The 27,141-nt window shown below is 41.8% G+C and overlaps 1 long non-coding RNA gene across 3 annotated transcripts; it reads left to right on the top strand.

Moving 5' to 3' along the window:
• Positions 1-8,626: 8,626 nt before the first annotated feature.
• LOC109267569 (uncharacterized) lies at positions 8,627-26,054 on the top strand. Of its 3 annotated transcripts, none has more exons than XR_008418087.1 (3): positions 8,627-8,930; positions 23,629-23,809; positions 24,933-26,054. It is a non-coding gene; the product is annotated as an uncharacterized LOC109267569 (long non-coding RNA). The 3 variants fall into 3 exon arrangements; XR_008418085.1 differs by having other exon boundaries at positions 8,629-8,930; positions 25,163-26,054; XR_008418086.1 differs by having other exon boundaries at positions 8,631-8,930; positions 25,552-26,054.
• The last annotated feature ends 1,087 nt before the right edge of the window (positions 26,055-27,141 follow it).

Below are 27,141 nucleotides of genomic sequence, written 5' to 3'. Positions count from 1 at the left end.
GGAGATGGGCTTGTTTCACTAAGTGAAATTCCCTTGAGATCCATCCCAGTTGTGTTTATAATTAATAGTCTACTCCTTTTTCTTGCTCAGTAGTATTCTACGGTTTGAATATACCATAGTTGTTTAAACTTTTGCCAGTTGAAGACATCTAGGTTGTTGCCAGTTTTATGCCGATATGAATAAAACTGTTATGACCATTCACGTACAAGTTTTGTACAAACATAGGTTTTCGTTTCTCTGGAACAAATGCTCAAGAGTTCGGTTGCTGGGTTACATGATAATTGCATGTTTGGTTTCAAAGGAAATAGCCAACTGTATTCCAGAGTGGCTGTGTCATTTAAGGGCCCCAGCACTGTACGAACGATCCAGCTTCTCCACGTCCTCCCCAGCATTCTCATAGGTGTGTGGGGATATCTTGCTGTAATGCTTTGCATTTCCCTAGCGACTAATAATGTTCAGCACCTTTTCATGTGCTTGTCAGCTGTATATCTTCTTAGGTGAAATGTCTGTTCATGTCTTTTGCCCGTTTTCTAAATGAATTTTTTTGTTTTTACTGTTCAGCTTTGAGAGTTCCTATATCATCCAGATACAAGTACTTTGTTGGATATGTGGTCTGCAAATATTTTTCCCCAGTCTGCAGCTTATCTTCATTATTTCACAGGGCCTATTGGAGAGCAGAAGTTTTCAGTTTTGATGAGGTATAATTTATCAATTTTTCCTTTTAAGGATCATGTTTTTGGTGTCAACCCCTTTATCATTTTAACTTAAATATCTAGTATTCCCTTTCTGATTTGCTGTTGTATGTAGTTCATAGCACACACATTCTTCCCATTGTGCATGTGAGCTCCATCTCATGCTGGCTCATTTCTTCGTCTCTCTTGTATATTATGAGCTCATTTTGGAGGATCTAGGATGTTCTTTTTTTTTTTTTTTTTCTTTCTCATTTTAGTCCCTTGAACTGTGGGAGCCACTTTGCTCTGATGTTTTATATTTTCTCTTGCTGGGGCTTGAGAAATTTTGGGAGTCCTAGACCAATTTGGGAATTTCCACACCTTAGGGGCACTAAAAATATGAATTCCCACACCCTCATTTGAATAGTCTAGAGTTTTTATTCCCCTGTTGGACACGTAATATATCTAGTATTAGGCACAGGGACCTTTGGGATGCCCCCCTTTTTTTTCTTTAGTTCCCTTTTCATAAATTTAATAGACCACCTTGGCCAGGTCCCAGTTCCGACACCCTGCCTTTCTTAAGTCATGTATTTTTCCCTATGTGGATGTTCAATCCCCAGCCTCCAGCCCCATGCACTTATAACCAGGTCCAGTATCCCACTTTGCCCGGTTACTACAGGATAATTGGAGTCTACTGCTCTGATTTTCAACCCACTTTTTGTTCTTGGCAAAGAGTTTCCCCTTTCTGTTTTTTCTTTCTTCCCTTCTTTCTCTCAGTCTCGACTAATTAAATTCTTTGTATTATTTTATACAGCATTTTGATATTTTTGTAGTGGAAGTTGGTCCACAATAGCTTGATACCCATGCTATTCTCACCAAAACACTCCACATGAGAACTTTAATCATACAGGAAATTACATTTAATCTGAGAGGTAGAGAATGAAAAATTAAGAATACAGAGAGTATGAAAAACAAATAACAGTGATATTAAAATGACAAGTTTGACAGGGAAGCCCCTAACATTTCTACACTCACCAAAGTATAGATTTGGATAGAAAGCATTAATTTTTTTTCTTTCAAAATCTTCCTGATTGTGTCTTTCTCTGATTCCATTTCTACCACCTTCCCTTGAATAGAGACTTTGATATTCCAGGGTTTGCTGAACATAAAGAGGTTTAGGCCTTGTCCTGAGCCTCGTTTCCTGAGTATGCTTCCTCATACTCTTTCACCCCCAACGCTGCACTTCAATTTTTAGTTTTTTCTACCTTAGCAACAGGTTTCCGATTCCCTAGTCCCTTCCCGTGCCTCTCACCTGGGATTGCTTTCTAGGGCTTTATCTCAGCAATTCCCGCTCTCATTTCACACTCTTAATCCCTAAATTGCTAGCCATTCTTTCCCAATTCTTCATGCCAAAAAGGTTGGCATAACTTTAATCTCTTCATGGGTAGAAACTTGATAAATGGAGAGAAAAGGTGGGCGGGGGGGGGGGGGGAGTCTCATGCAGGAAGGAATGTAGGAAAATTGCCACAGTTAAAGTGGAAGCAGAGAGGCCTTGTGTTGTAAAGCACAACCATGTCTTAATGCTCATATTTCATTTTTTTTCAGGTCCACACACATTTTTACTTCTCCATTTTGTGGAATCAATGGTGTTTCTGATTAAAGTCCTCCAAAGGATTCCTACTGCGTTTAGAGCAAAATTTAAATTTCTTGTAGTGACCTACAAGGACCAGCATGACCGGGTGCCTGTCTAGTTTCCAGTCTCATCTCTGTGTGTTCCTTTCAATAGGTGGATTCAAATCTTTTCTTATTTCTAGACATTTTTCTTGGATTCTAATTTTAAATATTTCTTCTATTTAGTACTTTGTTTTCATTCTGCAGGACTCTCTATTATCCATATGTTGGGTCTTCTTTGTGTATCTTCTCTATCTACCACTTTGAATCAACCTTAAATAAATGGATATCACTTCAACTCATATACGTACTCAGTGCCTAGTATGATAATGTGTACCTCAGTGAAGGATCTGAAAAACAAAAAAGAGAAAAGAATCAAACATGTTGTATGTTGCTTTTTATGGCCAATAGTTAGTCTACATGTGGAGGCAGCTCACAGAGAAAAGATAGCTTGATAAGGTGTCCAATGTATGATTAACTACTAAAATAGGGATAAAGATATTAGGTGATATAGGATTGAATTATGCAGTGAATCACGAAAACAAAAAGACTGCTTCTAAAATCCAGGCTTACTAGGCTCTGATGTGGAAATCTTGTCTTTTCCATTCGTTTATCAATGGTTACATTCATCTTATTTCAACACTTGCTGACATTATATTTATACTTCACATTTTTTCACTTTTGTGCTGCTCTACAAGTTTTCCTCTGGCAGATATTTGATGCTTGTTATGTGTTGCCTCAGAATTTTGCACAACCTTCTGTCGTAACACTAACTACTTGGGTTGTCATGGCCCAGAGCAGGGGCTCTAAAATCTGATGGATCTGGGGTAGAATCGCAGCTCTGCCCTTTACTAGCTTTGTGACTGCAACCAAGTTACCTAACCTACAGCTTTATTTTCTTCATCTGTCAGACAGGGATAAGAATAAGAATAATTATAAGTGTTAAACTTGATAATGCATGTAAAGTGCTTAGTACAATGTCTGGCGCCCACTAAATGTCAACTTACCTTTACAGGCACCTCTGTGTCTCCCCTCCTGTACTATGGTCTCTGTGGAGACAGGAACACAGTCCCAGTAAGTTTATTGAGTGAATTTACAGCTCTATGTAAATGTTCTTTTTCTTGACCAAAGGTCATATGCCATGTTGGTTCACTCTCTAGGGGGCTCTTTTACGGAGAAAAGAACCCCAAAGAACCTCCTTCATGCTCATCTGGTAGGGCATTCTTAGAAGTAAATAATCTAGCTATTGATACTTGTTCTCCCTATCTGTGGTTTAGCAAACTCTTGTTGATGCATTTCCCCAGAGTTCTTGTGTCCATTAGTTTTTCTGGCCACTTGCCCTATGGAAGACATGCCCGCAGTTTTTCTCGAATGGCTAATCATTTTTCCTTTCAAATTTACCTTTACTTATTTATTTTTTAAACGTTTATTTATTTACTTTCAGGAGGGGAGGGGCAGAGGAGAGGGAGAGAGAGAATCCCAAGCCTGCTCTGGGCTGTCAGTGCAGAGCCCTGTGGGGGGCTCCATCTCACGAACCGTGTGATCAGGACTTGAGCTGAAATCAAGAATGAGATGCTTAACCAACTGAGCCACCCAGGTACCCCTTAAATTCACCTTTGAATCCTTATTCCAGGGTACACTGTATGCAGCTAAACTTATTTTGCATTTAGCAACTCTGAGAAATATAAACATGCAATTACAGGACACATTATCCTCTTTCCTGTAGTTACCCCAATGTTGCTTTCCCCATGAACTTTATTAAGAGTTTAAAGGGGGAAACCAACCTAGCTATCTTTCTCTTTGACTTACTGCAGTAATTAAAATAGTTCCTTTAAAAGTAATGTGTGGATATATTTATAGGAATATAGGTATAGTTGTGGATATACTGGAGATATGTACATGGTTGTATATATGGATGAAAAAGTGTTGCAAAATATATCTCAAAAAGTTAATGGTGGTAATTGGTAACCATTGGGTGGTGATATTATGAGTATTTATTTTTTCTTTGTACTTAAAAAAATATTTTTTAATGTTTATTTCTTTTTGAAGGAGAGAGAGACAGAGTGTGATTGGGGGGGCAGGGGGGCAGAGAGAGAGGGAGGCACAGAATCCAAAGCAGGGTCCAGGCTCCGAGCTGTCATCACAGAGCCCGATGCTGGGCTTGAACCCACGAACCGCGAGATCATGACCTGAGCCGAAGTCGGATGCTCAACCGACTGAGCCACCCAGGCGCCTCTTTCTTTGTACTTTTCAACATAAATCCTCGTTGGGTTGCTTTCCTTTCTGCTCTCAGTTTAGCTGTGACAATTTTCTCAGAGACTGCTAATTGTCTTCAAAGTCCTTTTTTCCATTCTTCTTTAGTAATAGAATTTTTAGCTGAGTACAGGGATGCCCAGAATAAATACTACGTTTTACAGCCTCTCTTGAAACTAGGTTTGAGCCACGTATCTATCTTCTGGTTCATGGGATGTCCTTAGAAATGTCACGTGCGATTTGGAGAAAGGGTCCTTGAATAGGAGATGTGCATTTTTCCTCTGTTCTTTGTCCTTACCGACTGAGAAGCAGATGTAGTGGCTAAAAGTTGATAAGCCCTTTTGGATCATGTAGACAAAGGTCCCGCTGCAGGGACAGCAAACTGGAAAGCTGGAAGAAGCCAGGATCCATGACGACTTTGTTGATGGGCCCATCCACGCTTCTAGGCCCCTCCTCTCTGGATGGCTTACATGAGAGCAACATGGATGTTTAAGCCACTATTAATTTTGATTTTATGGTACAAACAAATCAAATCTTAACTGACATGGAATTAGTGTATCATTCCTATTATGCTTTGCCTCAAAGGTGAAGAATTTATATTATATGCTCTTCCCTGGACATGTATAACATAATTTCCATAAGTGAACTGTTCTGCCTTAGTTCTTAAACTGTTTTAAGACTGTTCAGTCTCACAAAGCTCTAGTTCCATGGCCACATCAGTACACATTTTCCAGGAGACAAATGTGTATGTTTGTGGCAGAACCCGTTTGTCGTCGCAAAATTTTAGAAACCACTGATTAAATGGTTAATGTAAATTAATGTAAACATGGTTAAATAAATTGTGGTATATTTCTGCTATTGAATATTATACAACAGTGAAAATTCATTAACTATAATCATATTATTAATAAATCTCAGGAACATAATGTTGGGCCAAAAGAATAAGTCCCAGAAGATGACGTATAAGTTCAAAAACAAATAAAAGGAGCATAAAGTTTTGGCCCAAACATATGTGTAATAAAATGTACAGAGAAGCGGGGCGCCTGGGTGGCTCAGTCGGTTGGGCGGCCGACTTCAGCTCAGGTCATGATCTCGCGGTCCGTGAGTTCGAGCCCCGCGTCGGGCTCTGTGCTGACAGCTCAGAGCCTGGAGCCTGTTTCGGATTCTGTGTCTCCCTCTCTCTGACCCTCCCCCATTCATGCTCTGTCTCTCTCTCTATCTCAAAAATAAAAATAAACGTTAAAAAAAAAATTAAAAAAAAAATGTACAGAGAAGCAATAGTATGATAGAGGGGCCTGGGGGGGCTCAGTTGGTTAAGTGTCCAGCCCTTGATTTGTGGCTCAGGTCACCATCTTAGTTCCTGAGATTAAACCCCCAGTCGGACTCTGTGCTCACAGCATGGGGCCTGCTTGGGATTCTCTCTCTCTCTCTCTATCTCTCTCTCGCGCGCGCGCGCGCCCTCCCCCAGTCACACTCATGCTCTCTTCCAAAATAAATAAATAAACTTAAAAAGAAAAAAACCCAGGGTATGATAAAAGCAAAATTTAAGAGGACGGTTACTACCGAGCGGGCATTTGGGGGATGCGACAGAAGAGGAACACGTAGGTCAATGTAAGTCATGGAGGCCTTTTAGCTCACGGGTTGAGAGTTGGATCTGAGTGGTTTATTGTATTATTATATAGATTATATAGAGTATCAATCAATTCAATGAAGTTTATGTAAGGACCAAAGGACAAATCATAGTCCTTGATTCATGGCACATTATTAACATGAATCAGGATTATGATTAATCCAGTCTTGTGCTTTTGAAGTTCACAAAGCAATCATAGTACTTATGAAGCTGCCTATTAGGCAGGACTCGTTTTATTTCTATAAACCAGGCAACAAGCATGGATGCGTTTCTATTTGTGTACCCAACTGTTTCCCTATCCAGGTTTTTAAAAATAAACTTTTAATTTTAGAATAGTTTTAGATTTACAGAAAAAAAGTTGCAAAAATTGTACAGTTACTGCAAACACCCCACCAACGACCAACCCTCTTTTACCTAAGTGTTAACATTTTACATTACTACGATACATTTGTTCCAATTAATGTACCAGGGATGGTACGTTATTATTAACCCTAATGAGATTGTAAGCGTCCTGAGAGCAGGGCTTGTGCGTCTCAGCACTCCCTAGCATCTTGCCTCTAGTCGGCTCCACGTGTGGGGAACTGATGAGGAAATTAAACTTCCTAAGTGACTAAATTATCCGCAGAAATAAGGCCCATAGTTCATGATCACTTATAATTTGCTTTAAGCAGCTAAAGCTGCTTTGAGATATAACCCTGAGCTAAGTTGGGTTTAATGTTCTTAAAAGTCACTGTTTCTGAATTATTTACAAGGGTTCTCATTAGAATGAGCGCAGGGAGCTGAGTGCTGAAGTGGGTATTTTTTTTCTTCCCTCGGTTTCTTTTCTAAATCAGGTCACAGAAAATGGATGCTATTTCTTTAAATAATATAACCAAGCTGATCCCTGGATTACAATTAGGTTACGTAACTTGCTTATGAGCTGCTTTTCATTAAGACTTGCAGTGGGCAATGGGGCTTTACATTTCAGAGCAAAGCTGGAGAACAATCCTGCTAAAAGCCAGAACACATGCGGTGTCAGAGGCAAGGACTGTAATAACATCGGCACGGGAATGAGTTCAATGTAGGCGGCTTCTTTTCTCTTTAAATCCTTAAAACATCCTTTGTCCTACCAAACTGCCTGGTTCCAAATACATCTAAAACATCCGAGAGAGAGCGGAGGGCCCTCACCAGGAGGGAAGGTCGCTGTGGCTGGTCCCAGAGAGGCTGAGCAATGGGGAGCTCTCTAGGGAGGACATTATCAAGTTTCTGCAGAACCATGGCTCTGTTTCATTTCTTGCAGAACACAAGTTACTAGGAAACATTTAAAAAATGTGGCCAAGGGAGGTAACAAAAATCCTAGCATCCGCCTATAACCGTATCTCTGCAGTTGGGCATTGCAGAGGTACGTACGGTAAGTAAAGTAGAAGGTATCAGACCAGGTAGAAAACAAGAAGCTTGATGTCAAAAGAAGCGAGAGTCGGAGGAGATTCTGGATGGGGCTTCAGCAAAACATACAAACATCTGTTCTTAGAAGTGGGGATACAGGGGCGTCTGGGTGGCTCAGTCGGTTAAACGTCCAACTTCGGCTCAGGTCATGATCTCGCGGTTTGTGAGTTCGAGCCCTGCGTAGGGCTCTGTGCAGACAGCTCAGAGCCTGGAGCCTGCTTCGGATTCTGTGTGTCTCTCTCTGACCCTCCCCCACTGTGCTCTGTCTCTCTCTATCAAAAATAAATAAATGTAAAAAGAAAAATTAAAAAAAAAAAAGTGGGATACAGCCAACTTTCCCCAAAAGGAAGTTGTTCATCCTTGTAATCCAGGGTACTCCCTGCAGGTGGAGACCATTTTTTGATACTCCTAGAAAAACCACCTCACAGAACGCGATAAATGCTGGAAATTGAAAGTTTACACGTTGGAGTAAGCAAAGGGATCAGAGAATGGGACAAAGTGCTCTTGACAATAAATATGCAGGAAAAACTCTGCTGGAGAGTGACCCGGAACAGGCTCGTAGAAAGAAAAGACAGTGTAACGCCCAAATTCTACCGAATGCAAAATTCCTTTTGGAAATGGAGTTACTGCATAGTGATTGAAATAGCAATCAGGAACAACTCAATGAACTTGGAGCCCTTTATGTACTTGAAGAAACACCTGTGATTTGCTTCCCGGGAACAGCCAAAAGTGTAATTCTTTAAGCAGTTAAAGTTTGCTTCTTAACTTTTGATAAATGTGATCTGATCCCAAACTCAAGAAGAATATCTTATTATGCCGCTCTATAAAATAATGAATAGAGAGAAGTTCATCTCTTTTGTCTTCTAGTTAACTTAAAAAAGTTATGGTTAGCTTTCAACTACTAATATTTAATATTTCTAGTTAATGTTTGTAAGTTTTTTAACTTTAAGACAGACCTTTAACTATCAATAATACTACCAATGCAAATGTAAACTGCATGCTTGAATGCAAAGCAGTTAATTAATTCTAATGGTATTGCACATTAATCTTGGCTTCAACGCAGTCTAAAACTTGCCTAAGCCCTGTTGGTTGCTGGGGAGTCTTTGATTCTTGTGTGTGTGTCTAATTTACTAATGAACTTGGTGTCATTTAGGGCTGAAGCAAGCACATCTGAACGGGTCTGGCTGCTCTGGGCAGCTGGGGAAGGGCACCCACAGTGTTCTGAACAGAGTTGGAAGAACACCAGCGCTGAGATGAGTCAGAGCCTCTCAAAGTGTGTGGTGAGTCACAATCAATGCCCCCCACCCTACCCCAGCTGTAACCAAAAAAAAAAAAAAAAAAAAAAAAAAAAAAAAGTTGGGGGGGGTAGTTCTAAAAGGGAAGCAATTAAAGGACACACCACAAATCTCCTCCCTCTTATCCTTTGCACCCTGAGTGTGCCTTCCTAAGAAGGCACAGACCAGAGACCATAGTCTAAGTGCTGGCCAGAAGGAGAGCCAACAAAGCTAACTCTGATTCTAACCGTAGCATGACAGACCATAAGAAAGGGGACAGACGGGCCAGCACTTGCCACTGGGGTGTGATCCCCAGCAATGAATCTTGGAGAATCTGTAAGTGGTCCCAGGATCCAGGGAGATGTATCGGGGAGTGTGTGAGCCCTGCATCTTAGACAGTTGGGTTAAGTTTAACTCCTTCTTCTGTCATTTATGCTTGTGATATTGGGGCAAGTCACTTAAAAACGCTGAACCATATTTCCCTTATCTGAAGGTAGTAATATTCTTTCCCATTAGGTGGTTGGTTTGGTGATGGGGGGTGGGAGAAGGGACTGCAGGTTGCTAAGCAGGATTTCATGGTATTGCTCAGTTCAACACTGAGCCTAAAATGAAGGACGTACTCCATAAAGTATACGCTGAATGACTAAGTAATCCTGCCCCTGGATCATCTGGGTGGTGCTGTGCTTGATACCCGGTGGATATGTTTTCCAGGACACAATTTCTTTAGACCCTCCCACATTCCCCAGAGATCAGGAACTGTCTGTCTGTCTTCTAACCTGGGAATTGTGTATGTTCTATGAGGAAACATTACATAGAAAAGCTACAAGTTTAAGTGTCCAAAGGATCAAAAAGCTCGGTCCAGTGACCTATAGATGCGTACAACCTTCAAAAAAATGGCTCTCCCCTGCCAATAGGCTACCACTGAAAATTAATATCTTAAATTTTTTTTTAATTTTTAATTTTTAATTTTGAAGAGTATGGGAAAGGGGCAGAAGGAGAGAGAGAGAGAGAGAGAGAGAGAGAAAATCTTAACTTAAGCAGGCTTCACACTCATTGTGGAGCCTGACACAGGCTCAAGTCCATGACCCTGGAATCATGACCTGAGCTGAAATCATCAAGATCCGGAAGCTCAACTGCTCAACTGACTGAACTACCCAGGTACCCCTTGAAAATTAACATCTTAATGATGGCAAGAAAGTCAGAGGCTTTGTTAGTGCTCACTTTGGAGAAATACCTTTCAGCATTTTACTGAAGCCTTCTTCTCTGAAAGGCTTTGTTTTGGGTCCACCCAACAAAAAGAATTGCAGATAAGGCACAGAAGCCCTATCTAAAACCTCCGATCTAATAGAAGGAAATGACTGTGCAGAAGTCTGGAGTACAGAGGCAGGCTGCCCTAGGAAAAGCCTGAAGACAGAGTCGTGAGACATTCTTGCTAATTTTTGTAATTCTCACATGGCCTATTGTTCCGTCATGCAAAAAAAAATAATGCTAATGCTAATGAGGTAATAGTAATCATGTAATCGCAAACATCCCGAGTACTTATTCCATGCCAAACAATGTGCTGAGAGCCTCGTGTATCTATAGGTTGCTTCCTTTAATGTTTACAACTCTACTAGGTAGCTTCCGTTATTGAAGCAGATTACGGATAAGGGAATTAAAGCAAAGATTTTTCTCTAGGAGATGCTAAAGACATTCATTTGCTTGTTCATCTGAATTTCAGCACCTTATAAAAATTTAGGAAACAAAAATGGAAGAAAAATTGTGTTTTGCTTCTAGATGCTGCTAGAAAGGGGAACGAAGAAAACTAACATGACTTGAGTAGTGATTATGTGTCAAGCACCTTCACATGTGTGATTTCATGTGCGCTTCATTTGACAGGTGAAGAAACGGAAGGTTAGAGAGGAAGGGAAGTTCAGGTAGAGCCCAAATATGCCTGACTCCAAAGTCCACGTTCCTCCCATTCTATCAGTGAGATTCTGGCTCTGCCACTAGCTAGCTATCAAAGTCACTTACATTTTCCAAACCTTAATGGTAAAATGCAGATAAAATGTCTGCCCATATAACCCTTAGGACATTCTGAGAAATCATGTGAAATAATTGGAGTGGTATAAAAAATGAAACAGGCACAGATCCCAACAGCAAATAATCCAAATTCAAATACAAGAGATATAAACATAACTTCTTTTTGTAAGTTAGGTGTCAAGACACCTGGCTGGCTCTGTTGGAAGAGCATGCAACTTTTTTTTAATGTTTATTTATTTTTGAGAGAGAGAGAGAGAGAGAGAGAGCACGCGAGCATGAGTGGGGGGGGGGGGGTGCGCAGAGAGAGAGGGAGACAAAGAATCTGAAGCAGGCTCCAGGTTCTGAGCCGGCAGCACAGAGCCCAACGTGGAGCTTGAACTCATGAACCAGGAGATCTTGATCTGAGTTGAAGAGAGAGAGAGAGAGAGAGAGAGAGAGAGAGAGAGCGCGAGCATGAGTTGGGGGGGGTGCACACAGAGAGAGGGAGACAAAGAATCTGAAGCAGGCTCCAGGTTCTGAGCCGGCAGCACAGAGCCCAACGTGGAGCTTGAACTCGTGAACCACGAGATCATGATCTGAGTTGAAGCTAGATGCTTAACCAACTGAGCCACCCAGGCACCCCACCATGCAACTCTTGATCTCAGGGTCGTGAGTTCAAGCCCCACAGTGGGTGTAGAGATTACTTAAAAATAAAATCTTTAAAAAAAAGTGAGGTGTCATCATACCTGTCTGAGAAAAACGTTGGGAGCACAGAAAAGAGTTATTTGTGTTGTTTGGGTGAGCCATGGAAGAATCCATCTAAAAGGTAACATTTGAGCTAAACCTTTAGGATAAGGAGGATTTCATTAGGTTAAAAAAAAAAAAAGAAGTAGAGGGAGGATATTATAAGGAGAAATGACAGAGGCAAAGGCATGGAGGCATGAAAGAATGTGATGTATCTAGGACACTGTGAGCTGTAGAGAATGGCCAGAATACCAGGTGCTCTGGGATTAACAGATGATGAGCCTAGAATGATTGGACCAGACTCAGAAGGCCTTGAATGCCACGTTAAGACCTTTGGACTTAATTCTGTAGACAAGTGGGAGCCACCAAGGGTGACTACCCAAAGAATCCACAAGGACAAAGAGTCTGAGCAGGGCCTTTTGCCATCCTGTTCTTGTGATGATCACAAAGTCCCATGTTCAGAACATCACAGTCTGTTGCCATGGAAATAGTAATGGGCCTCACTATGGGAATAAATTATCCTCATCATTATACCTTTCTTCCAAGGAACTCAAAGTGTTTGTTGTATGTGTTTTCTTTTTCTTTTCTTTTCGTTTCTTTTCTTTTCTTCTCTTTTCTTTTCTTTTCTTTCTAACAGAAGCACCAGATGGTGGTTAAGGGAAGGAAGAAAGCCTAAAGACTGTTGAATTAAAGGAGATTTCAAAGGAATGGAAGGAAAAACACAAGTTGAATTTTGAAAGGTTTAATCAAAACAGATGGCAGAATATCTCAGCCTGAGGGAAGGGGAAAATTGTCTCAGAACCCATCTGAAGTGGGAGCTTCTTCACCCTTGCTTCCTGGGTCCCTGTCTGCTGCCTCTCTGCAGGCTGACAGTTCAAGCTGGATAATGAGGAAGGAGAGGCGCATGCCTGTGTGTGTGTGTGTGTGTGTGTGTGTGTGTGTGCACACTCACACGTGTGTGAGTGTAGGAGATAACATATATGCCAGACACAAGAATTAACGTTGTTGAAATGCTTTTTAAAGTAAGTTGCTATAAATACTGATTTATTGTGCATGTGATCTTTATTTTCAGACAAAACAATTTGTTTTAAATAATCAACAGAAAGTTTTACGATCTTTACAAAATTGTAAAGGGGTATAAAGAAACTATTGTTTTTGTGTACACACTTTCCTATATCATCCTAACCTATTTTAATTCAGTCTTTGAATAGAATACTCCTATGAGGTGGGTAGGCATTGCTATTCTTTTTTTTTTTTTTAATTTGAGAGAGAGAGAGTAGGGGAGAGGGATGGAGGAGGAGGAGGAGGAGGAGGAGGAGGAGGAGGAGGAGGAGGAGGAGGAGGAGAGAGAATCCCAAGCAGGCTCCATGCTGGGGCTTGATGCCACAACTCTGGGATCATAACCTAAGCCAAAATCAACCGACTGAGCCACCCATGTGCCCTTGTTATTCCTTGTTATAAAGGAAGACAAGGCCCACAGGGCTTGTAGATATTACCCAGGCTATTTGTAAGTGGCAGAGCCTAGTCTGGAGTCTGGTTAGCTCAGGCATTTTCTGAAGTTCCAAAAGAGTTCTGGCACTGCCACTATAAACCTGAGAAAAACTGGGCAAGTTACTCTTCCTTTCTGGGCCTCAGTTTCCTATGTATGATCAGAGGAAAAGCTGTGTCCACTCCAGCACTCTTTAGAAGCACGAACAAGAAGTATGAAGAATGAAGAAGAGTGAAGAGCACTATGCATATTTTCTGATGGTCTGTGCTCATCATTTGAGCTCTCTGGGTCCCTGTCTTGCCAGGTTGCCTGAGTTATTTTGAAGGGACCAAGTGTGTTCTGAGGATTGAAATACTTATTTCAAAACAAAAAAAATTATAGGGGTGCCTGGGTGACTCAGTTGCTTAAACATCCAGCTCTTGACTTCAGGCTGGGTCACGATCTCACAGTTTGTGGGTTTGAGGCCCACATTGGGCTCCTTGCTGATGGTGCGGAGCCTGCTTGGGATTCTCTCTCCCTCTCTCTTCCCCTACCTGACTTGTTCTCTCTTTCCCTCTCAAAAAATAAATAAATAGACTAAAACAACAACAACAACATATAAAATGCAAAAGGCGGGGAGAAGCTAGGGCATTGGGGTACATGTAGTGGTTACATTTACACAACACATGTATTTAATGAGTGTCTACTATGTGCCAGGCACTGGCTCATTGAAGGATGTACTACAATGAACAAAACAGAGTCTGTCCATATTAGATAAAGTGTTAGTCCACAAAATCTATAAAGAACTTACCAAATTCTACACCCTAAAAACAAATAATCCAATGAAGAAGTGGGCAGAAGACATGAATAGACACTTTTCCAAAGAAGACATCCAGATGGCCAACAGACACATGAAAAGATGCTCAACACCACTCATCATCAGGGAAATACAAATCAAAACCACATTGAGACACCACCTCACACCGGTCGGAGTGGCTAAAATTAACAACTCAGGAAACAACAGATGTTGGTGAGGATGTGGAGAAAGGGGAACCCTGTTGCACTGTTGGTGGGAATGCAAACTGGTGAGGCCACTCTGGAAAACAGTATGGAGGTTCCTCAAAAAATTAAGAATAGAACTACCCTACGACCCAGCAATTGCACTACTGGGTATTTATCTAAAGGATACAAAAATGCTGATTTGAAGGGGCACATGCACCCCAATGTTTACTGCAGCACTATCAACAATAGCCAAATTATGGAAAGAGCCCAAATATCCATCAACTAATGAATGGATAAAGATGATGTGGTTTATATATACAATGGAATACTACTTGGCAATGAGAAAGAATAAAATTCTGTCATTTGCAACAGCGTGGATGGAACTGGAGGGTATTATGTTAAGTGAAATAAGTCAGTCAGAGAAAGACAGACATGTTTTCACTCATATGTGGAACTTGAGAAACTTAACAGAAGAACATGGGGGAAGGGAAAGAAAAAAATAGTTGCAAACAGAGAGGGAGGCAAACCATAGGAGACTCTTAAATACAGAGAAGAAACTGAGGGTTGATGGGGGTGGAGGGGGCAGGGAGAATGGGTGATGGGCATTGAGGAGGGCAGTTGTTGGAATGAGCACTGGGCGTTGTATGTAAGTGATGAATTACAGGAATCTACTCCCAAAGCCAAGAGCACGCTGTATATACTATATGTTAGCTAACTTGACAATAAATTATATATATAAACAAAAACAAAAACAAAACCAACCAGGGTCTGTCTGGCTATCCTAGAGGGCCTAGAAAAAGAGCAGTCATGCAAGAATTTCCACCTGGAAGCTGCATTTAAAATGAGCCATGGGGTGCCTGGGTGGCTCAGTCGGTTAAGCGTCTGACTTTGGCTCAGGTCATGATCTTGTGGTTTGCGAGTTTGAGCCCCACATTGGGCTCTCTGCTGTCAGCACAGAGCCTGGAGCCTGCTTCAGATTCGGTGTCTCCCCCTCTCTCTGCCTCTCCCCCATTCGCACTCTCTCTCTTTCTCAAAAATAAATAAACATTAAAAAAATAAACAAAATGAGCCATAATCCTACGTGAAAGATTACTTCCTGAATTTGTATCTTGTACCTTCTTCAAGGAGGGAAGGAAAGTTACATCACTTTTAACCTGCCCTAACAGTGAAGCATGTGTCCCCACTCCCTGTGCATCCTTACCGCATATAATGCTTCTCAGCTTCCTGAATGTTTCTGAGGTTTAGATATGAACCACACATTAGACGGATCGAGGCAAAAAGCCTTGCATTTGAATGCTTTATCATTCTGCCTTTTATGGACTGCATTACTTCATGGAATGTACTAGTGGTTGATAACTCAACTGGCTGCACGTTGTGGTTTTGCTGTGAGCAGGGAAAGGGAAGAGGTGGGGGAGGAAGAAGGAGTACACAGAAGCCCAGCCCAGGGATGTGCTGGCTCCTTAGCTTCAGGATGATCTTGAGTCCTTCTGAGCTGTCAATATTTTCCATTAAAGACTATACCTTTTGGTCTCTAATACATTCTCTCTCGACGTACTTTTTTTTTCTGCTGCCCCACTCTGACCACCTGATGCAGTTCTGTGCACAAATTTTACTGAAGCTTAAGCACATTGGCAAGTGTTTCTTACCCAAGGCCTTTAGGTATGGGGCCGGTGGAGCCAGGGAAGTGCATCCCGAATGGGTTATAAATGCCAGGGGGGTTAGGAGAAAATTGGAAGAGCCTGTAACCAAACAGGGCTTGGAAAAACCTGGAAAGGCAGCAATGAGGAGCAGCGGCTGGGAGCAGAGAAGTGGAAGGGTCTGGGTGGGGGTGGGGTGGGATTTGGGAGACAGAAGCCATTAGAGAGATCTCAGGCATTTTCATGGCCACGGCAGGTTCATTTTAAGGCAAGGATGGAAGGACATAGGACATGGGCCTTGGCCTTGGAAAGGATTTTGGATTTTATTCTAGGAGTTATTGGATTGGATGTTAGGTATGATTGAGAAGGAAGAATCAAGGAGTCAAGTGATGGTACCATTTATGGAGGTGAAGACTTTTAGATAAGAACCAGGATCCTCGACTCTGAAAAAGTCATTTCATTTTGCTTTTGTTAAGTTTGAGTTGTGTTTGGATGCAGGAGCCTGAAACCGAGGAGAGTTTTGGGTTGAACAGTGAATTTGAGAGATGTCAATATATAGACACTTAGTACGTATTCAGATGTAATCATCTAGGGAGAGAGTGTAAAAGTAATCTTCTCTGCATTTTCAAAGAAGAGAGAACTCAGGGTAGGGGGAGATTAAGTACCACGTCAGACAGACCCATACAGACACCAGTAATCGGTGGAACCGAGATTCAAACCAAGGTCCATAATGGGTACAAAGAATAGTTAGTTATTTTTGTTGCTGTATTTGTGGCTATTTTTTCTTGCTGAGGTTAAGGCTTGGCTCTATTACATTTATGTAAAACCAGCTTAGCACCCTAAATAGCCCTGTAAAAATCCTCTGCAATGATAGTCCAGTGCCCTGGGAAACCCCCAGGCTCTGCCTCCCACCTGTCATTGTAAACCACTTGCCTTGTCCTGGGATCTCAATTCCTGTTCCTTTGCCCAGCACCTGGTTATTTCTGTCTCTTAGCCCAGATCCTTTGGCCTGGCACTTCAGTGGGACTCTCTGGCATGTTTCCAGCTTTGCCCATGCTTGCTATCTTTCCCTTGACTCCATCAGTTAGAGCCCACGGGCCAGTCTTTCCTCATCTCTGAGCCTAGTCCTGGATCCCAGATCCCTGCAGCAAGTAGGGTTCCCTGGTATTTGCATGTCTTAAAAGGAAACCTTAGGCAATTTCCTGTCTCTGTACCTTAATATATATTCTTTCCATTAAAGGCATCTTGGATATATTCTTCTTACTCCTATCTTATTTTTCTAGACTTGGGCTAATCAAGTAAGATACGATCTTCATTTCTTTATCTTGGATCTTCTGAGCCTTCTGTTTTGCTTTTCTCTTCCATCTGTCCCTTATGACTTTTATACCTTTAAAAAAAACCTACTTTACCTTCTTTTCTTGTTTCCAGATATCTTTGTTTTTCTTGAAGACCTTTTATCATTTCACGCCTGTGTATTGCTCTCTCCCACACTACATCTGATTATTGCTAGCTTCAATATTAAAATAAAATAGTTTAAACTTCATTGATACCTTTTGGCGTTGACCAGTTCTAGCTCTTGCTCTGAGATGTCTTCTTACAATCACAAATATTGTTTGGGGGACAGCCAGGTATCTAATCATGCATTTCCTTCATTGCTAATATAGGGTGACCTTCAGGTGGACTTCACCTATTGGTTATCTATGGTCAACATTCATTCAGATTGTCCAGTAGCCATGCTGGCAGCCGTTTAATATTTTAAAGATCACCCTGGCTAAAATACTGATATTTCTAGAATAGAGGCATACTGAAAATGCCACCTGTTAACTTTAATCAGCCTGAGAACTCATTGATACTAAATGTCAGTTTATAAGACTCTTGGTGGCCCACTGATCTCCAAGTTCTTCCTGGAAATAGTGTGATGAAATGAACACAGTAACATCCCAAAGAGATTTATAGGGCTTCCTTGCTCTGATTGCTGTTGCTATGACTACCCAAGAATCTGGATTTCCCTTGCCCTTGTCCAGGGATTCTCAACCAGGGCACCTTTGACCCTTGGGGCAATAGAAGAATCTCCAGTTGCAGGGGGGGAGGATTGCTTGGAAAAACACATTCAATATTAGAATATACTTTTATATTTGAAAAACAGATGTAGTCTTTTCACTATTCAGACTAAAGAAAGTAAAAATGAGCATGTGCAGAAAATAAAATAATCTCAATGGGGCAGCCAGGGAGAGGGCAGTGTTTTTCTAATTTTTGTTGTTGTTGTGACCCATAACAAAACAAGAAATACATTCTACATCTTAATTTAGTACACATGTGTGTATGTGTGAATAATTAAAACAAAAAATTTTAAACAGTTCTTATTCTTTTAAAAAATAAATTGCTGGTCAGGAGCAACTGCATTGATTACATGATCCATAGTTTGAAAACATTTCCTTCAGGTGATAGTGTTAGAATCTTTTGTGGTTTTTTTTCAATATATGAAATTTATTGTCAAATTGGTTTCCATACAACACCCAGTGCTCATCCCAACAGGTGCCCTCCTCAATGCCCATCACCCACCTTCCTCTCCCTCCCACCCCCCATCAACCCTCAGTTTGTTCTCAGTTTTTAAGGGTCTCTTATGCTTTGGCTCTCTCCCACTCTAACCTCTTTTTTTTTTTTTCCTTCCCCTCTCCCATGGGTTTCTGTTAAGTTTCTCAGGATCCACGTAAGAGTGAAACCATATGGTATCTGTCTTTCTCTGTATGGCTTATTTCACTTAGCATAACACTCTCCAGTTCCATCCCCGTTGCTACAAAGGGCCATATTTCATTCTTTCTCATTGCCACGTAGTACTCCATTGTGTGTATAAGCCACAATTTCTTTATCCATTCATCAGTTGATGGACATTTGGGCTTTTTCCACAATTTGGCTATTGTTGAGAGTGCTGCTATAAACATTGGGGTACAAGTGCCCCTCTGCATCAGTATTCCTGTATCCCTTGGGTAAATTCCTAGCAGAGCTATTGCTGAGTCATAGGGTAGGTCTATTTTTAATTTTTTGAGGAACCTCCACACTGTTTTCCAAGTGGCTGCACCAGTTTGCATTCCCACCAACAGTGCAAGAGGGTTCCCGTTTCTCCACATCCTCACCAGCATCTATAGTCTCCTGATTTGTTCATTTTGGCCACTCTGACTGGCATGAGGTGATATCTGAGTGTGGTTTTGATTTGTATTTCCCTGATAAGGAGTGACGTTGAGCATCTTTTCATGTGCCTGTTGGCCATTCGGATGTCTTCTTTAGAGAAGTGTCTATCCATGTTTTCTGCCCATTTCTTCACTGGGTTGTTTTTCTGGTGTGGAGTTTGGTGAGCTCTTTATAGATTTTGGATACTAGCCCTTTGTCCGATATGTCATTTGCAAATATCTTTTCCCATTCCGTTGGTTGCCTTTTAGTTTTGTTGGTTGTTTCCTTTGCTGTGCAGAAGTTTTTATCTTCATAAGGTCCCAGTAGTTCATTTTTTCTTTTAATTCCCTTGCCTTTGGGGATGTGTCAAGTAAGAAATTGCTACGGCTGAGGTCAGAGAGGTCTTTTCCTGCTTTCTCCTCTAGATAGTGTTAGAATCTTGGGTGAAGGTGCACTTTTTAAGCTTATTTTGTTTAAAAAGGCATTTTTTTTTTTAGAAGTTGACCAGGTCCTTCAGATTACAGACTTAACTTCCCTCTTTCCTTCCCTTCCTTTCTCTTCTCTTCTCTTCTCTTCTCTTCCTTTCCCTTCCCTTCCCTTTCCTTCCCTTCCCTTCCCTTGTCCTGTCTTCTCTTCTCTTCTCTTCTCTTCTCTTCTCTTCTCTTCTCTTCTCTTCTCTTCTCTTCTCTTCCCTTCCCTTCCCTTCCCTTCCCTTCCCTTCTCTTCCCTTGTCTTGTCTTGTCTTGTCTTGTCTTGTCTTGTCTTGTCTTCTCTTGTCTTGTCTTCTCTTGTCTTCCCTTCTCTTGTCTTCCCTTCCTTTCCCTTCCCTTCCCTTCCCTCCCCTCCCCTCCCCTCCCCTCCCCTCCCCTCCCCTCCCCTCCCCTCCCCTCCTCTCCTCTCCTCTCCTTTCCCCTCCTCTCCTCTTCAGGGTCTCTGTTACATTTCTTTTATCTCAACTTACACAGGCAATGTGTGAGTGCAAAACTAGTGTGCAAAGGAGTGTGGAAATCCTAGATTATATAACACACGAAGCTGGTAAATTGTAGGTACATGGTTTCATGATTTAAACTTAAACTTATCTGACAATCTACTAAGAGCTTGCTTAATAAATTGATTATGAATAAATATATCATTCATTCATTCATTCATTCACTTTATCTCGTGATGTTAGTTCTACCAGGTAATGTGTGCCCCTCAGTCTCAATGAAAGCCCAGTTCTTAGCTCACCCAGCTTACAGGGAAGCATGGTCTGATTTCCCTACATACTTAAAGTCTCACTGTCCCACACAGGATGTGTCACACTCCACTCAGCTCCCACACAGGATGTGTCACATTCCACTCAGCCTCTTGATATCCTCCCTCACCAGCATCTCCTGGCTACTCTCTTGCTAGGCTTCCTCTTAATCTACTGTTTAACTTAACCTTTTTCTAAGAGTGACTTTCTGAGCTTTTCTTCTATTTCCTGATCATCCAGCTCCTCTATTGCTTTCACCTTTCCCTTCCCCAGAAGGCACGAGCCCAGAGCAGGTGTGTCACCTACCTCGTCTATCAGACAACTGTGCAAGCGTAGTTTCTTAAATCCAATCTGATATTCTTTTTCCTGGTATAAATTAGTAAGATTCGTTTTAACATTTCAAGCTGGTGGGAGGAGGAGAGGACTACTTTATGGCCTCTGAATAAGAACAACTGCCCAGTCTGCCTATTCTAATTACTGGGGGCCAGTGGTGGTGGTGGTGGGGGGATGTGTGTGGAGGGGGATGGAGCACAATGCAGTGTTAAGAGCATAGATTTTGGAGTCGGGCACTTGGATCGATGCTCTGCCACTCCCTAGTGGCTTATGACTTTTCTGTCTCTTTTGGCCTTTGGTGGTAATCTTACTGCCTACTTCACAGAGACATGGTGAGAATAGAAAGAAAAAAAGGCGGGTAACACAGCACCTGGAGCCTAGTAAGTGCTCAGTAAGTGGAAGCTATTATCAGCTATTATCTCTTGGAAATGTACACTATGGTAAGGATGTCCACACACTCAAATCGAAATGGGAAGGCCTTTTTCCTTGCATGAATGAGGTACATCTTGTTGGCTTGTGGCTTCTCTGCTTCTCTCTGCACATCTATTTTCCTCTGTCTACTGATAGCTCAGTCTGCTTTTTTGTTGTTCCTTGCCTCTTCAATGTTAGTTGGCAATTTCAGCTACCGCTGCTGTGTTTTTTAGTGCAAAGATCCAGGAGAGGGAACTAGGCTTGCCTAGTTTACCTTTTTGTCCCAGAGCGTAAGGGTAGGATGGCCCTGAGTCTGGGGCTCACTTCATTAGTCATGCACTGTGTGACTACTTTTGGAAGGAGAAGTGGTTGGTGTCTCCTGGGACTTACTCAAGAGGACACACTTGGGAGAGAAGGTGGAAAATGTCTTGTCTCTAGTTGAACTTCTGGTTCAGCATACATCCTTATTTTGATCTAAAGAGTCCTAGAGGACAACAACAAAGGTCTACCAAGGTGACAAATGGTGCAATTAACCAGTCCATCACTTAAATAATGGGAGTGACCATTTGCTTTATGAAGAGAACTCTGCTTTTCATTAGGAACCCTCATGGGATTCATTCAAATTGTAGTTGCTTTTTTATGCACATACAATATACTTTATTTTACAGAGGGTGATCACCTATAGGTTTTTCTTAGGAAAAGTAAGTTTCCTGTTGTCACCACCACTTTTTACACAATACTCAGCCTAGCTCATTAATTTGCATTCTTAGATATATACAAATCTTTTTTTCACTAGTTTATATATTATTGTATCCAATTGACAAACATTCTTCACTCAGCATCTCTTTTTACTTCCCCCTTTATTCTTTCTTTTTTATTTTTCCATTTTGTAATTTATTTTGGAGAGAGAAAGTGTGTGTGTGTGCACATGCACTTGAGCAGGGTGGGGAAAAAGAAGGAGAGAATCCTAAGCAGTCTCCATGCTCAGTGCAGAGGCTGATAGGGGTTCAGTCCCACAACCCTGGGATCATGACCTGAGTTGAAATCAAGAGTTGGATGCTCAACCGACTGAGCCATCCCGATGCCCCTCCCCACTCTTTCTTTCTTTCTTTCTTTCTTTCTTTCTTTCTTTCTTTCTCTCTTTCCTTCCTACTTACTCTTATGCCATTTTTGTTCTCATTTCAGTCTTATTTGTTTTTGCTGTTTTCTGTATATTTCACATTGGTGGACATTCAAGGACATTGATGAAAGAGCCTCCAACCAAGGGTTTCTAGTGCTGCAGCAGCCACATCCAGGCTTCCATAGCACAGGAATACCAGTACGTTGATCCTCACATGTCTTGTGTGTACTTCGATACCATGCAAGTGATTATAAATCCTAGTTCTACAGTTGAGTCTACACTCCAAAATTGTTATCAATAAACTGGAAGACTTGACACTTTATAGAAACATGTTCTTATCAGATATAATGGCCCTGACTCATTAACTCCTTAGTTCATCCCCCCCAACCCCCACCCAATGGCTGCTATTTGGCTCTCTTCTGGATATTGTGCCAACATCTTAGCACATTTAAAATTAAATTTAGCGGCACCTGGGTAGCTCAGTTGCTTGAGCATCTGACTCTTGATGTTGACCCAGATTGTGGTCTTGTGGGTCATGAGATCGAGTCTCACAATGGACTCCATGCTGAGCCTGCATGGAGCCTGCTTGGGATTCTCTCTCTCCCTCTCTCTCTGCCCCTCCCCTGCTTGTTCTCCCTTTCTCTCTCTCTCTCTCTCTCTCTCTCTCTCTCTCTCTCTCTCTCTCTCTTTCAGAATAAATAAATAAACATTAAGATTGAATTTATTGTATTCTCCCTCAAACTCTATCCCTTTCTAGCTTCTCTGCAGGCAACAATGAGAACGATGATGGTGAACTGTACTGTGTCCACTTGTCCAGGATATTGTCGCTTGTGCTGCTCTTTCTCCAAAATCGCCGTATTTGTGCCTCACAAAACTGCTATGAGGCTGGTAGAGACCCTTTACAAATGAGGAGACAGCACAAGAGGGGATAAGTAATTTGTCCAAAGTGACAGAGGCAGGTCTTCTGACTGTTGGTTCTGTGCTGTAAGCTCAGGAGCACAACGCAGCACCTCAAGCTCTGACCTCAGGGTTGTTTCTGTTCCTTTCAGTCAGTGTGTCCCGCACGGAACGCATCCCAAAGCTTTCCTGCTTTCTCATCTGCAGTGTCCCACACTTGCCATTGTCAAACTAGTTAGACCACTACCTCCCAGTGTGGGCCCTCATCTGCTCACTCCTCGGTCCCTGGGAACACCTCTCCTTTTCTGTTCTTCCCTTCTGCTCTACTCCAGCCTGAAGACATTTGTTGAGACATGAGTTTATTTTACATACTGTCTCTCTTTCACAACTTCTTCCCTTTTTGCCATGTCATTTTGAGGTCTAATTCTGGCTTCCTAGCAGGACCGAAATGCGGGTCTCGTATACAACAGCTGTTAGGACAGTAGCACCTCATTAGTAATTCCCACAGCCATTTGGATAGTAAATATCTGTGGCTAATTGGAAAAAAATCATATGTGTAAATATGCTGTTCTCATGATATCCCTCCCTCCTAGCCTACATCAGCCTCCTGTTTCCTATTTTAGAAAATTCAAAATAGGCCCTATATCCAAGACTGCCTGTTAACTGTGAATTTGCTGACCTTGCCCTAGGTACCAAAGCAATGCAGCACTGAAACTGTCTGTGCCAGCCTTCAAAGATGCATGTAGCCAGGGCCTCCCTTCAGGGGGCAGGTGATGGAACCATCAGTTTCAGTGATGCCAGAAATTTCCCAAGGAATAGGAAGAGAACTGACACTTATTCTGCACCTCCTTGATGCCAACACCAAGTATGGTATTGTATCTACTTTATCTCGTTGAATCCCAACATCAACCCTACAAAGCAGATAGAGATGGGGGTGGGGAAGGTCCCAGTGTGGCCACCCAACCTAAATTCAGAGACAGTAGTTTAAGGATAGGATCTGGAAATCTGGTGGGAAGGGACCCAGGTGCTTGAAGAATTAAGGAGGGCCTGAGAAATAGCTCCTTCTACGGAGAATGGGGCATATTCGGGTAGAAGTGGGAGGGGTGTCATGAGTATTGTCAACTGCCTGTCACTAACATCATCTGCTGACTCTGCTGTGGGGGTTCTGCCTTAATCCTCCTGAGACTGCACAAAAGAGCAGAAACAAACAAAGCCATTTCACTTGAAAGCTATTGAGGCAGAATGTTATGACCTGAGGCACCCTTGCTGGGCAGCTCAGGTGGCAGAGTGCAGCCCACGGGACTCTGGAGAGACTAGACACAGAGAGCACACAGTGACCTGGAGCATGAAGGCATAGGGCACCTGCAGCCTCAGCCTAGGCCTTGGCCAGTGGGCAATAGACTTTACCCCTGACATCAGAGCTGGGTAACAGGGACATGGTCAACTCACTCCATGGGCTGCTTGGATGACTATAGCTCTTTAAGAATGTCATGAGACAGCCACTGGCTCCATGTCACATGCCCCCTCCCCACTCCCAGAGCCATTTGGGAGGAAGTCAAAGAGGCCTATTCCACAACTGCTACTTTTGCTGGCACATTTTCATCACTCTCCGTTCCCACACCTGGCTGGGATGGCCCGGGAAGCAGGCCACAAACCTATCTTCCTCTCCATTACACAGATGAGAAACTGAGGCTTGAGGAATTCACGTCACTTGCCTAAATTAATACAATTAGAAAGTGGCAGCACTTGGATTAGAAGTTAGGCCTTTTTCATTTTGAAGCCCATGCTCTTCCCACTTTCTTGTTCATTCAACAAGCACGTATTGGGTGCCTACTGTGTATCAGGCACAGGAGGCAACAGGAAATAAATATAAGATTCTGCCCAAATGAACCCCACACCCAGTGGCAGGGGTTGGTAACTGTTCACCAAAATTCATGAGCTCTCCTTCTTCCCGGACTCATAGCTGGGCTATATTTCCCATCTTACTTTGCAGTTAGGTCTCCGGCTTGCTGAATGTGAGTGGAAATGATGAGTGACACTTCCAGGCCTGGCCCATAAAAACCTCCCTCACATGTTTCTCTACCACCCTTGGAAGCCATGTGTGGAAAATGGCAGAGCTGCCTCCGCTGATGAGGAACATATGATTTGGCCTGTTACATGAACAAGAAATCAATTTATATTGTGCTTGAAACATTATACATTTAGGAATTTGTTTTGTTGCAGCACTGGCTGTATCTTAATTGAAACATACTCCCACACGAATATTGCCCGGAATGGTTTTCCTTGTACCAAAAAAAATGACAGATCAACTTTCCTCCTTTTTAAACGAAACTGCTTTCTGGAGACAACTCTGAAAATCTAGTGGTGTTCTATGGAGAACGATCACCTGTTGGCTGAATGGGCAACACCAGAGACTCACGAGAGAAAGCTTGCCTTGGTCCAGTGCTGCCCATACGAGGGACAATTCTTCCTAAGTATGGCTCTGTATTAGCCATCCCACTTTGCAAAAAGACCTGATGCTAAATCCTCCAAACTGGCTTCTATCAGTTATAATAAAGGTGACATCGTAACCTCTCTCTGCCCCCCTTTTGTTTTACTTTCGGTTTGTTCAGATCTCAGGTTGCGAAGATGGCCACTTCTTATTGAACCCCTTCCGAGACCTTGAAGATTATAATAATCTTTGGACAAACCAGCGGTCAAGGGTTGATTAATTATATTACGGTGATTGTGCAAATAATCCTCACAATTGAAACAAGTGGTAAACTATGATTATGTTTTGGTTCTAGTATAATTTTTTTCCTGAAGTGAATAAATGCCCTATTTTTGCTTTAAATATTTTTAGTTTTCTACGAAGTGATCATTATTTTTTCCAACTGCTAGGATTTCTCTGTCAAAGATTTTTAAACAGTACAGTAAAATCCTAACCATAAATGAAAAGTTGATAAATTATAAAACATTAAAATTAAGAATGTATGTTCATCAAATGGCATGATTAGAAGAATAAAAAGGAAAAGCACAGAATGGCAGAAGATATTTGCGATACATGTATCCAAAAAGGGACTTATGTCTGGAATCTATAAAGAATCCCAATAGATCAATAAAAGAGAGCACAATTAAAAAAAAATGGGCAAAAGATTTCAATAGCACTCCACAATAGAGGATTTCAACTAGCTCTAGACCTATGAAAAGGTAATCGACTTCATTAGTCATCGGGAAATTATACACTAACACCACAGTGAGGTCCTACACATCTACCAGAATGGTTAAAATTAAGAACGCAGATAATCCATGTGATGTCTAAAATGCGGAGCAACAGTAACTCTTACACGTTGTTGTTGGAAATATAAATCTGTGCAACCATTTTGGATAACTATATGTACTACCTATTAACGCTAACCTGACTCTGTGAATGAGAAACTCCACTCCTTGATATATACCCAACGGAAACGAGTATATATACTCACAAAAGACGTGGACAAGAATGTTCCTAGCAGCACTGTTTGTAATAGTTAAAAAGAGGAAGCAAATGTCCATCAGTAGTAGAATGGATAAACAGTGATGTACTATACAGCAATGAGAATGAACAAATCATGACTATTTGCAGCATCGTGGATGAATCTCGTAAAAGGCAACATGGAATGAGAGAAAACGGATACAAAAGAGCACATAATATACGACTCAATTTACATAAAGCTCAAAATCAGGCAAAACTCAGGGTGACTGGCTGGCTTAGTTGGTAGAGCATGCAATTCTTGATCTCAGGGTTAAGAGTTCGAGCGTAGCGCTTACAGAAAACAAAAATGAAAACACAACAGGCAAAACTCATTGGTGAAGATAGAGGTTAGTTTAGTGGTTACCATTGTTGGGAGGAAGAGGGCTTGAGGGAAACCTTCTGGGGTGCTGGTTATATTCTATTTCACAGTCTGGATTCTGATTACACATTGTTCACTTTATCAAAATTCTTTGAGCTAAGCACTTATGATGTGTGTACTTCCCTACATGTGTGTTATTCTGTAATGAAAAAATTTTAAACCTGCCAGATCATGTAGACATCCTGAACAAACGCTGAAGATTCTAGGAAATGAGATACTTCTGCGTAGAAAAGCTCTGCAGTTCATGAATTCACCATTTTCGGTAGGAGTTGGTCTCTGGAATGACAAATGGAAATCCCAGTGTGTAGACTTCTCAGGGGTGGAAGGGTG

This window comes from Panthera pardus, unplaced genomic scaffold (genome assembly GCF_024362965.1).
Source record: "Panthera pardus isolate Hobbes unplaced genomic scaffold, ASM2436296v1 HiC_scaffold_26, whole genome shotgun sequence".
NCBI classification, from domain to species: domain Eukaryota; kingdom Metazoa; phylum Chordata; class Mammalia; order Carnivora; family Felidae; genus Panthera; species Panthera pardus.
The sequence above is the reverse complement of the archived record's forward strand: the minus strand, read 5'-3'. Positions and strand labels throughout refer to the sequence as shown.